The 11315-nt window shown below is 42.7% G+C and overlaps 1 pseudogene across 1 annotated transcript; it reads right to left on the bottom strand.

Moving 5' to 3' along the window:
* Positions 1 to 3729: 3729 nt before the first annotated feature.
* On the bottom strand, positions 3730 to 6444 carry LOC311240225 (sterile alpha motif domain-containing protein 9-like; annotated as a pseudogene). The gene is made up of 2 exons (XR_014620987.1): positions 5088 to 6444; positions 3730 to 4912 (listed from the first exon to the last, which is right to left on the bottom strand). The product of XR_014620987.1 is annotated as a sterile alpha motif domain-containing protein 9-like (transcript).
* Positions 6445 to 11315: the final 4871 nt, after the last annotated feature.

Here is an 11315-nt window from a genome sequence, read left to right as displayed (position 1 = left end):
AAAAAAGTTAATAAATCGTAAAATAAAACAAGTACACAATGTTAAAATAGGCATCAATAAAAAACAATAAAACCAAGGCAAAACAGATTAAAAAAAAAACATCAGTTTACACTGAATGTGTCAGGACGGACACATTTTCACATGCATTTATTTATACAGTGGTAGGTATAAAAGGGAAAACAATTACACAATGTACAAAAGGCTGGCTTTCCATGTTCAGATTGTGCACGAGAGACCGTAAGCATAAGTTAGCTATTTGAGCAGGTTAGATAGGGTCCAGAATTCCCATCTAGCATCGTTGCAATTTAAGGTGCTAGTTTTCTGATAATGGCCTTATAGATAAACAAATACCAGTGATTATTACGCCTCTCTACCAGAGAAGACCAACCCACCTTATCATAGAGGACACAGTGGTGAGTGGCATAGCTATCTATCACCAGTAATAAATCTGAGGGTCTGCTTTGTTGCAAAACTTTTTTCACTGATGTCGTATGCAACAGGTCCTCTCAATGTAAATCCCAAGTAGAATGTGATGTTTTCGTTACCGTGAGGCACAGAGGGCACATAAAGAGGAGAGATACTGAAATTATTTTTCCGTGGACCCTCAAGGTACACTTCTCCATCTTTAGTCCAACCAGAGAAACGTTTTAACATCCTAGCTATCTCTGGCATTTTCCATACTTCCCCACTGAACCATTTCATTCGTTTCTCAGAGACCGGGAGCATCTTAGTATAGGTTTCAATCTTGCTCTTGTGGACAATTCTGTCCAAACCACTCCCATTACTCAGAAAGAAATGAGTGTAAATCCGTCTCTTTCGCTGAGGAATTTCCTTCATTTTTGTCCAGTAGCCTCTTTTCAAGTGTTCAACAGCTGATTGAACAACTTCATATTTGATTTCTTTCTCATGGTCTGTGTCATCGTCCTCTGGCCAGAACAGCAAGGTAAGCAAGAACAAGGCACTGGGAAGACACTTCCTTTTCTCCGCTGGGAATTGTTTGCAGAGTGTCTGTAGATCCCTCAGGGCAGCAACCTTTGGAGACTGAGGTGACAGACAACTCAAAGCAACATGGGCCACTATGTAATTGACAACATCCATTTGAGGAAGCCTGGCCCTTAATGGGTTGCTGGGATACAGTGATAAGATGTTCTCAAGAAGTGCCACTGGATTTCTTTCTTTATAGTCAGTCAGAATGGAGAGGATGGATGTTATATTACCCCCACCAAGGTGATTAATGAGCATGCGTTTCTTGAATGGAGTTAAGGTTGCTGGGTTTGACTGCCATTGCTTCAGATCTGAGGAAATAGAAGCTTCGCTGAAGTACTTGCCATACTCAACAGATTTATTCCTCAACCACATCAGTGGATGGCTTATCTTCATCTCAGGTCTCTCAGTGGTCTCTTCTTCCTCTGCACTGATGTCTGTCTGGAAGTAAGTGAGATCCTCTGAGATCCAGTCCAAGGATTCATGCATTGTGCTTTGAAGATTTTTCAAACGCTCATGAAAGGGCTCCCAGGACTTTTGAACTCCCTCAGGAATGTAATCTGTGAGCAGGTACTTCATACATTCTGAATGGCCGTAGGCTTTGTTTGAGAACAGCTCCAATGAAAAAATTTGTTTCAGCAAGCTGCATCCAACTTCAACTTCAGAGAAGAATCCTGAACTGTTCATGGATTCGGTGTCCGAGAGGGCTGCTTTTTGACAATCTTTGAAACACTCCATGGCTTTCAATGCAGTGTCCAAAGCATCTGCTGTATTTTCAGCCGTTTTTTGCACTTTCCCAATGGCTTTGTACTTGGCAATGAACCATTTCCTGTACACTTGGGCTTTTGTGTCAAGTATGTATGAGTTCTTGGGCTTCTGCTTGGCTGCTATTTCTGCCCAGTGTTTTGCCTCTTCAAACTTTTCATAGGTGTAATGTAGGCGGGCAAGTTGCTGTGCAAAGAATGCGTCTTCATGGAAACATTTGTATGCTTTCTTAAGTAACTCGATTGCCTTTTCTGGGGTTTCCTTTTCGCACACTCTCAATGAGAGGAGAGAAAAAGCTATCACTTTTATCCCCCTTGCTTATTCTAGTACGTTTCATGAACAGCGCTCTCAAAAACAGCAAATAGTCTTCCTTTCCAAATCTGTGCTGAAAAAGTGCATCCTCACAGAGCAGATCCATTGCCAAACTACTTTGGCTCTTTTGGTCCCCCAGGAGCTGTTGAAGGATCTCCTTTGCAACTAGCGGGTGGATGATTCTGACTGAATCTATGTGAGTCTTGTCATCTCTAAGGTGTGTGAGGACCAGTTTAGCTGGTTCACTTAGAGCTCCCTCAAACAAACTCTTGTGAAACCTATCCATGCGGATGGTTATTGTAAGAAGAGCTTCACAATGGGATTGAGAGATGAAGGAGTTTTGAACTTATGTATTGAGCAATGCCACATAGAGAATGAGGCGAGAGACAACAGAGTCAGGATCAATGTCTTGGAACAGATGTTTCACAAATTGTTCAACATACTCTACAATCTTTTCATGGTTGAATTCATCGCTCATCAAAACAAATGTTAAGATTAATTCTGGTAGAAAAGATTCCTCAAGTGTCTGTCTTTTTCCAGCAAACTTTCTCTTCTCAACAGATAGTTTGTGAGTGACAGATACATTCTGTAATGGAGATTCACTGCACCTCTTTTCTGGATTAAGGGATCGTCTGCAGCTCAACAAAATGAAACGGTGTTCCTTGGTTGATTCTTTTGCTGTTAATTGCAGTAGCTAGTTCATTCCTTAGATCATCAAGGTAATCCTTTTCAGAGTCTTCGATCAGAAGGACCACAGGAACACATCTCTGAGGATCTTTCTCTTCATACTTTCTTAGTTCAACTGCATGTTCTGTGACAAGAGCAGCTGGGTATGAGGGCCTCACAACAGCACATCTTAAATCGTTCCTGTTGTTCCACAACACTTGCCTCGCCACCGTGCTGCCACCACTTCCCGGATGATGGTAGATGTTGATAGTGCTCACAGAATTCTGATCAGAATTCCTTTTCAATGTGTCACGGAGAAGTTTTGAAACCTCACGATAAGCATCCCTTTCAATTACCTCTCCGACATAGCCTTGCTCAGCAAGCCAGAAGTTCAACCAGGTCACCCTTCCTCCATGGTAAAACTGGCATTCAATGTTCTCTTTCTCTGCTTTGATGTAGTCCTCACTTGTTTCTTTACAATGATTAATACCCAGGATTTCCAAGGAATACATCCTTTCCTCTTCACGTCTTTCAAGAAGACATTGTCCTTTTACAAAGATGGGTAAGTGTTTGGTGTCTCGTGTGGTTACTGGTTGGATTTGCTGCAGTGTTGCGTCAACATGACTCATTTTCATTCCAACAACACTGGAACGGTTCACCATTTCTGTTGCACACGAAGCTTCAGCAAAGCTTTGCCACTTCTGGAAGTTTTCCTCAGATTCGGAGATACAAAGGATGGCCTTCCATATCAGTGAAAAACTCATAAAAGGTGTGCAAGAGTGGTTTCTCGGCAGGTGACGTAAGAAGGAATATCGCTTGGAATGTGCCTTTTGGCAAGATCTGTTTGCAGATCAAGGACACGGATTCCCTCAAAAGAGTCATTTTTGTCTTGATCCAAGCCATTTCATCACATGGGGTGTTCAATGTATTTACTGCAAAGCCCTGATAGCTTTGATTCTGGGTCAAAATCGAACACACAGAAAATGTTCATGTTGAGTAACCAGTCAATACTGCAAAGATCATCCGGTTTGAATTTGTTTGTGACAAGTATGTACCATTTCTCTTTTTCAATGAATTTCTTGCCACTAGTCACAAGCATTGAGTTTCCTTCCAAGGTCCTCTTGGCAGATGTCTGGTGTACAGAGAAACCGGCACTTCTCTGCTTCCTCTCTTTGAGCGTCCCTGTCTTTGACTCTGTGATAAAAATCGTTTTGTCTTTCATCACTCACTGGCTCCGTTTTTGAACCTACCCTCTGGTAAGTCGCTTTTTTCTCATATTCTATTTTGTTAGCCGATTCTTTGAAGTTCGGCAGATGAACTGAATACACTCTGCCTTTAACAATACTTATTGAAGGCACAATGTCAACCTCCACTACATATCCTTTCTCTGTACTCGTTACATCCATCACCTCAATGAACCGAGGTGGTCGTATGCACTGCCGTACATGTTCACTGTCAGAGCCAGAGCAACTCCTCTCAATATGATCTAACGCATCCACATACATGTCTTTCTCTACCACAGGGATGCCAATGATCACACCGTGATAAGTGTATTGTGCCATTTGATCCGATATTCATGCATCCGATGCCAAATTTAAGAACCTCCTTCGCAAATTTTGCCTGTAGCCTTGTGCGATCTAACTTGGCAGCTATGGCAAAAGATTTGTATTCATGGCAAGGACTTATCAGATCAAAGACACCAGATTCGGGTTGCAGAACACTGTGCTTAACATAAGTGAAATCAACACCCTCTTTGTCAAAAGGCCGTGGTTTGCAGTCTTTCTTTGTGGTCAACTGTTGGTCAGTTGGTCTCTCCCTTGAGACACATTCTGTGTCAGGAGTCTCAGGATGGCCTCTTTCTGTCTCTGGAGCAGAGTGAACTGATGTCTGCTTATTCCTCTTACATCCATTTTCACTTTTTTGGCCACTAGTGGCCTTTTCCCTTTTCTCAGTTTTGTGTTGCGATTGCACACGCTCATCTCTCTTTTTGATTAGCAATAGAGCAGGCCCCGACTTCATGCCATGTCTTTCTTCAAATAGTCCTCGGTCAGTTCAATGAGAATCCGTCCGTCTACCTCTTCCTCGTGCAATTTCTTGATGTACTGCTCCTTCACTCCAATAGTAGTCAGCCAGGAGCTCACATCTGACTCGGTCCATTGTTCTGTTGGCTGCTCAGGTTTGCCAGCTGTGCAATAAGAAGAGGCAAAACAACAGCAATGTTTTATTTAATATTAGGAGACATTAATATCACATTACAATGTTATGTCTGTAGGACTAAAAAAAAATATCTTGCAGACAGTGTAGACTAGCTGTTATCATCTAAACTACAATAATTATCACATTGCCTTTGTTACACTTACCCATTGCTGTTAATGTAGCTGCAAGTTCACCATAGACTACAAGACATCACAATCCCTCCCTGTGTATAAAGTAACGCATTATATTTAGATTATTTTCCAGAATACATAGAGGTTCACAAATAGCCTAGACCAGGGGTAGGCAACCCTAGGCACGCGTGCCCGCATAGGCACGCAGGGGCATTTTCATTGGCACAGGGGGCAGATTTTTAATTATATATATATATTTTTTTTTACTTCGCTTTGAAATATTATAGTGAAATATTTTGCACTGTTGTCACATTTATCTTGTTGAAATCCTCCCACAGGTTCTTTTTTGTAAGTCGACTGTTTTGCACACCCCTATGACAGCTATACAGCTGTTCCCATGGTGCTCAGCTGTCAGCAGTCAGCTGGCCTCCCGCGCCCGCGCGCAGTTCCCAGGTAATCACACAGTGCTGCGGTGGCATTCTGTATGTGCCGTCTTTCATGATGGCAACCCCTGCTAAGAAAGTTAAAGCAAAGGAAATTCGGGCATTCCAGCCCTCGTGGACAGACGACTACGGGTTTGTGTGTCAGAAGGACCGTGCTGTGTGTACTTTATGTTTAGGAAATGTAGTTTGCAGAACGTCAGGTGTGAAACGCCATTTTGAGACGAAGCATCAAAAAAGTTAAGGCAGAATCGATTAAACGTGCCGTGGCCAGGTATGGAAAGCAAGCCAGCACCCTCAAAGTGTTCACGACTGCTAAAAAAACATGCAACTGAAGCAAGCTATCGCATTGCTCATTGAATTGTGAAATGTGGAAAGCCATTCACTGATGGCGAGTATATCAAGGAGGCTTTTCTCTGTAGCTCAGATGTTTTGTTTGAAGGCTTGCCAAACAAAGAGACAATCAAATCAAGGATAAAAGATATCCCCATGTCAGCTTGAAGTGTCGAGTGACGCATCAACGAAATGTCAGAAAATATCAGAGAACAGCAAACAGCTGGATTAAAAGATGCTCCGGTGTGTGACCAACTACTGCCCCCAGATAACGGAGCTCAGTAAACCAAAACTGTTTGTCTGCATTGCACCCCCGCCCCAACTCAGATTTAGGGTTGATACAACCATCATAATAATATTGTTAATAATAACAATAATGATGTAATAATGTAGATATTATCATTAAAAATACCTGATTATGAGAAGAAAAAAATTACAATGCATGGAATATTGTTGATATGGCACAGGCACACTAGTTACAACAACTATATTTCAAACTGGCACTTCATGTCAAAAAGGTTGCTGACCCCTGGCCTAGACGACCATAGGAATGGCATATAAGATAAGATAGATAAGATATTCCTTTATTGATCCCCTTGGGGAAATTCGAGCATCATAGCAGCATGGGGGAGGGGGAGGGGAGGTGCAGGTAGTAGAAGACATATAGGTACAGGTCACAATAGAATAAAAAGGCAGTGTAAACAATATACAATATAATCTCAAATGTGGCATACACTCAGTCAGAAGACCTTCCTTTTTTATGTCCTCTTACGACAGTGAAACATTTTCTGTTTTTCCTCTGTACTCCAACACATTGGATTTGAAATGGAACAATGACTGAGGTTAATAATCCAATTACTTTTGGTCCCCTAAAATGGGGGGACTATGTATAAAATGGGCTACAATTCCTACACAGTACACCAGATATGGATGTAAACACCCTCAAATGAAAGCTGAAAGTCTGGACTTTAACCTCACAGCCATTGTTCCATTTCAAATCCAATGTGATGCAGTACAGAACCAAAACAACTAGATGTTTCACTGTCCTGACTTAGGGGGCTTTCTCACTGCCATTCGGGGTCGAATCAGCTCCGCTCCGTCCTCGCTCCGTCCTTGGGTGCGAACTCCCCCCATCCCTCTCCCCCCTCTGGTTTGTGTACACACTGCAGTCTTGGTGCGCTCCGGGTTTTGTTTACGGTTTGCGTTTTGAGCGTGTAAGCTTGCCGTAGGCGATGATGTCACGCTCGAATGTCAACACGGGAAGAGTTTTAACACAGTAGTGGAAACTGGATGCTGATATAAAGAAACGAATAACCAATAAATATGAAGTTATATTTGAACCTCTGTTAAGCCTTGTCAATATAACCCACCCCCTTTTCTCACGAATGGAACTGGTGTCGTGGAGTCCGCTTTGAGCGTTTTCCAGGGTTAGCCTATTTATTACTAGTAGTTAGCAGCTAACATTGCTCGCGTCTAGGGATGTCCCGATCCGATCACGTGATCGGGGCCGATCACGTGATTTTCCGAAGATCGGGATCGACAAAATTTTTTTTTTTTTTTAAACAAACATGACCATGTTCACGTCTTAAACTCATACTGAGGCCTTAGTTTTGGTTTTAAATTGCATATCATCCATTTATTTATTGTCACACAGAGCAGAAGAATTTTGCCAAAACAAACCAATAGTATCCAGCTGCAGAACGGCAGACCAGCCACACTCTCGGACCCAAACGCATTTCCTTTGATTTAATTATTCATCAAATGATTTATGTCAAGGATTGCAATGCCTCGCTTGAATGAAGTTAACTTTTCACCTGGATAACGTCAACATTCAGGGTGAATGTAATGTGAGAAATTGGGATACAATTTTTATTTATTTTTTTTAAATGCACTGAGCGGTGAGGCTCAACATGGTTGTTTGGTTGAGGCCTGAACTCGCCAAATTGGCCATAAATATCGTTTTTGTGGGTATTGTCCAGTTGTTGCTGTATGTTTTTATTTGCCCAAAATTCAAGCAAGCATGAAAGCATTACAGTAAGCTACCACGCCCCCCGCTCCCACTGGCGCGCACCCAGAACCACCTATTCCAGCGGTCCAGGTTTGGAGCGAATCAGCGTCCCCGGGGACGCGTTCTCAGTAGGACGATCACACCCTATTTGGGTGCGATCGGGCTGTGATTCGACCCAGAATGGTTAGTGAGAGCCCCCTTACTGACTGCACTGTACTTCATGGAAAGATGATATATTATACACTAAGGCTGTCAAAGTTAACGCGTTATTAACGCATTAACGCAAAATTCTTTTAACGCCACTATCTTTTGAATGAGAGATTAACTCATTCCCCGCCAACGACAAGTTTACTCGTTATTGGGCGTCAATCGTTGAACGCCAACAACGAGTATACTCGTTATTTGATCGTTATTTCTTTTATTCAATATTTCTATTCATTACAGGCACACAGACTCGGGGTTAACATGGGGAATCATCCTGAGAATGCCAAAGTGCAATACCAGCCGCATCACGGTAGACGGCGATATCGAGCACCCTTTGTAACCTTGTATCTTGGCCTGTGGGACGGCCAAATGTCTCGACTTTCATTTCTCTGTGTCGGGCGAGGCGAACGGTTCTCCCGGTTCCATTGAAGCGCATCAAATATCCCCGATCCATATGTTGTGGTGGATTATGCCGTGGACCAAATTGACATTGGATGTACCAGATGGCGATCAAACAATTGGAATATTATTTTTGGAATACTCCCGATCACAGGTAAGGACGATTTGACGTACATTTTTGCTTGATCCTGCAATGCTTTTATACCGATCAGCGTTTTTAGTGTCAATACGAATGCCGTTACTGACAATCAAATAATCAGAAACGACCCCCCCCCCCTTTCATCCATTCATGATGGAACATAATACCTATGATATAGATTTGATTTCAGAATAATAGCGTGTACAGGCAAGAAACAACAACGTCTATAGTGGAATTGACGTATACAGCTATAACTCAGCATTTCGGGAATTACCCTAGACCGCTCTAAAACCATACTTATATTCACCACAGTATAACACGGGAACGTATGGATGGAAAAAATTATAATTTTTCACATATTGAACGATAGATAGGTGATGTCAAATGGGCCATAATATTGTATCCATAGCTATAATATAGAATATAGTTATAGCTCTACAAACAAGGTGATGCACTCCTATCTTTTAAAGTGTGGCAGTGCTAGAGCGGGGCCCCGTCTAATTCCCGGCAGTCAATGAGTTAATGTTAAACCTCCTCCACCGTCACACGCCCACCCGTCGCCTTAGGTCTGCAGATGCCAACCTCCTAACACCTCCCACGACCAGGCTCCGGACCTGGGGCGACAGGGCCTTCGCTGCTGCTGCCCCCTCCCTCTGGAATGCCCTCCCCAGCCATATCCGTGATGCAAACACCCTGACATCTTTTAAATCAGCCCTCAAAACTCACCTTTTCAATCTTGCTTTTGACCTCTAATTCTGTCGGTGTTATTTTATTTTTGTCATGTATTATTTTTGTTCTGTTTTTTTGTTTTGCCATAGTTTGTCTCTCCTGCCCATGTAAAGCGTCTTTGAGCACCTGGAAAAGCGCTATATAAAATAGATGTATTATTATTATTATTATTTTTACTAGACTTCACTCAGGTGTATGTAATAAAATAAAAATGATAACAAGAGAGCTGATGAAATAAAGATTAAACTGTAAGCAAAGAAAAACGTTTTGTTTGTCTTTATTTGGATAACGGCCGGACACAGTCGAACAGAACAACAAGTGTAATGCCAGAGTGTGATGAAACGTGAAAATGCACGAGTATTTATTCTGTCCCCTGAGCTCTGGCCAACCCGCTCACCGTGTGGGCGTCAAGGCAGGGGGTGTTGTGTAGTGTGTGTGTGTGCAGGGGCGTAGCTGGGCGGGGTAGCTTAGGATGATTCCAAGGGCCCAGCACTGGGCCCCCCCCCCCCCCCCCAAAAAAAATGTTTACTAGACATCACTCAGGTGTATTATTGATGCTCTCATTGATACTATGTTTGTTTCTGAAGTGCGTGTGTGTGTGATATATATAGAGGGGGGGGGCTTTGGTAGACTATTGCATTGGTCCATTCATTGAAGATGAATGCAATGCGACATCCTTTACTAGGCTCACCCACCAACAGTGCAGGTGCTGAACTGCTGATCCGAATGTATAGGTAAAAACCATATTATGCGTTTTCATCAATAAAAAAATTGCCAAAAAAATTCCGCTTACGCGTGCTCTCATTCACTGGGGGCCTACAAATACATTCTTTCATGGGGCCCAGAATCTGGAGCTACACCCCTGTGTGTGTGTGTGTGTGTGTGTGTGTAGGGTTCTACTGTATGTTCGGAAGTGGCCCAGGAAACCAAGTATGGTATTGTCTTGGGACATAGGTGCTTGTGGTCTAGCAGTTTAGTGAGCTTGTTTATACGAGGACAGGATGTACTATGCAGAGGTGACATGTTTCCACGGTTTCATATGGAGTGTCGGACGTGTCAGACGTTTGAACAAAAGGTCGATACTTAAATGGGTTATAAGTGAATGTATACAGAGCCAGCATCTCAGGCGTCTCGGGCGTTTGTGGTTTGCTGTGAGCGGATTCGTGTCTGGAGGTGTTTGAGAACATGCTGCCATGAGCAGTTCTAAGTAGGTCATGTCAAGAGGTCAATGTATTTAGATGTTAAAGCATATTAATTTCATAACATGTATTATTGACACTCTCATTGATACTATGTTTGTTTCTGACTCGGTGTGTGTGTGACGTGTGTGAGAGAGAGAGAGAGCTGGGAGAGTTCAACAGGAAGCGATTTGCGACTGATCTCAAAACGAGATTAGATTCAAATGTATTATTATGATACAGCACAAGTACAATACACCATCCAACCAGAGTGGATAAAGAAATGCTCCAGAAATAAATATGCGTCGAGAAAGGCTTAGCAAGCCTCAGCCCGCGAGCGCACACACGAAAACACACACGCACTGTATACGTTTGAAATTAATCATTCCAGCACAAATTACTTTTAATGGGTATCATAGTAAGTCCTACTGTAGAACATGACATATTAGCAGGACATCTGATGACGGAGACGGTGGAACATTGGTTCTGCTTAAATAGGTGTAAACGCGGGCTGGTTCGCCAGAGAGCACCACCCAACCACCTCCAATGTACAGTCCCCCCCCACCCCACCCACCCAACCACCTCCAATGTACAGTCCCCCCCCACCCCACCTACCCAACCTCCTCCAATGTACAGTTTCTTCGTCAAATACTCTCTTTTTTAGACTCATTTTGTATCACAAACAGTACTGTAATTGTAAATCTGGTATGTCATAAATGTATAGATGTAGCAGTACTGACTATCTGTATGTCATGTATGTCATATAATTATGTTATGATGAATTGAAAATGGGGGACCCTGATGTAAACAAGACGAAAGTCTCTCTGGTCT

This window comes from Notolepis coatsorum (genome assembly GCF_963971535.1).
Source record: "Notolepis coatsorum genome assembly, chromosome: 14".
Lineage (NCBI taxonomy): Eukaryota > Metazoa > Chordata > Actinopteri > Aulopiformes > Paralepididae > Notolepis > Notolepis coatsorum.
The sequence above is the reverse complement of the archived record's forward strand: the minus strand, read 5'-3'. Positions and strand labels throughout refer to the sequence as shown.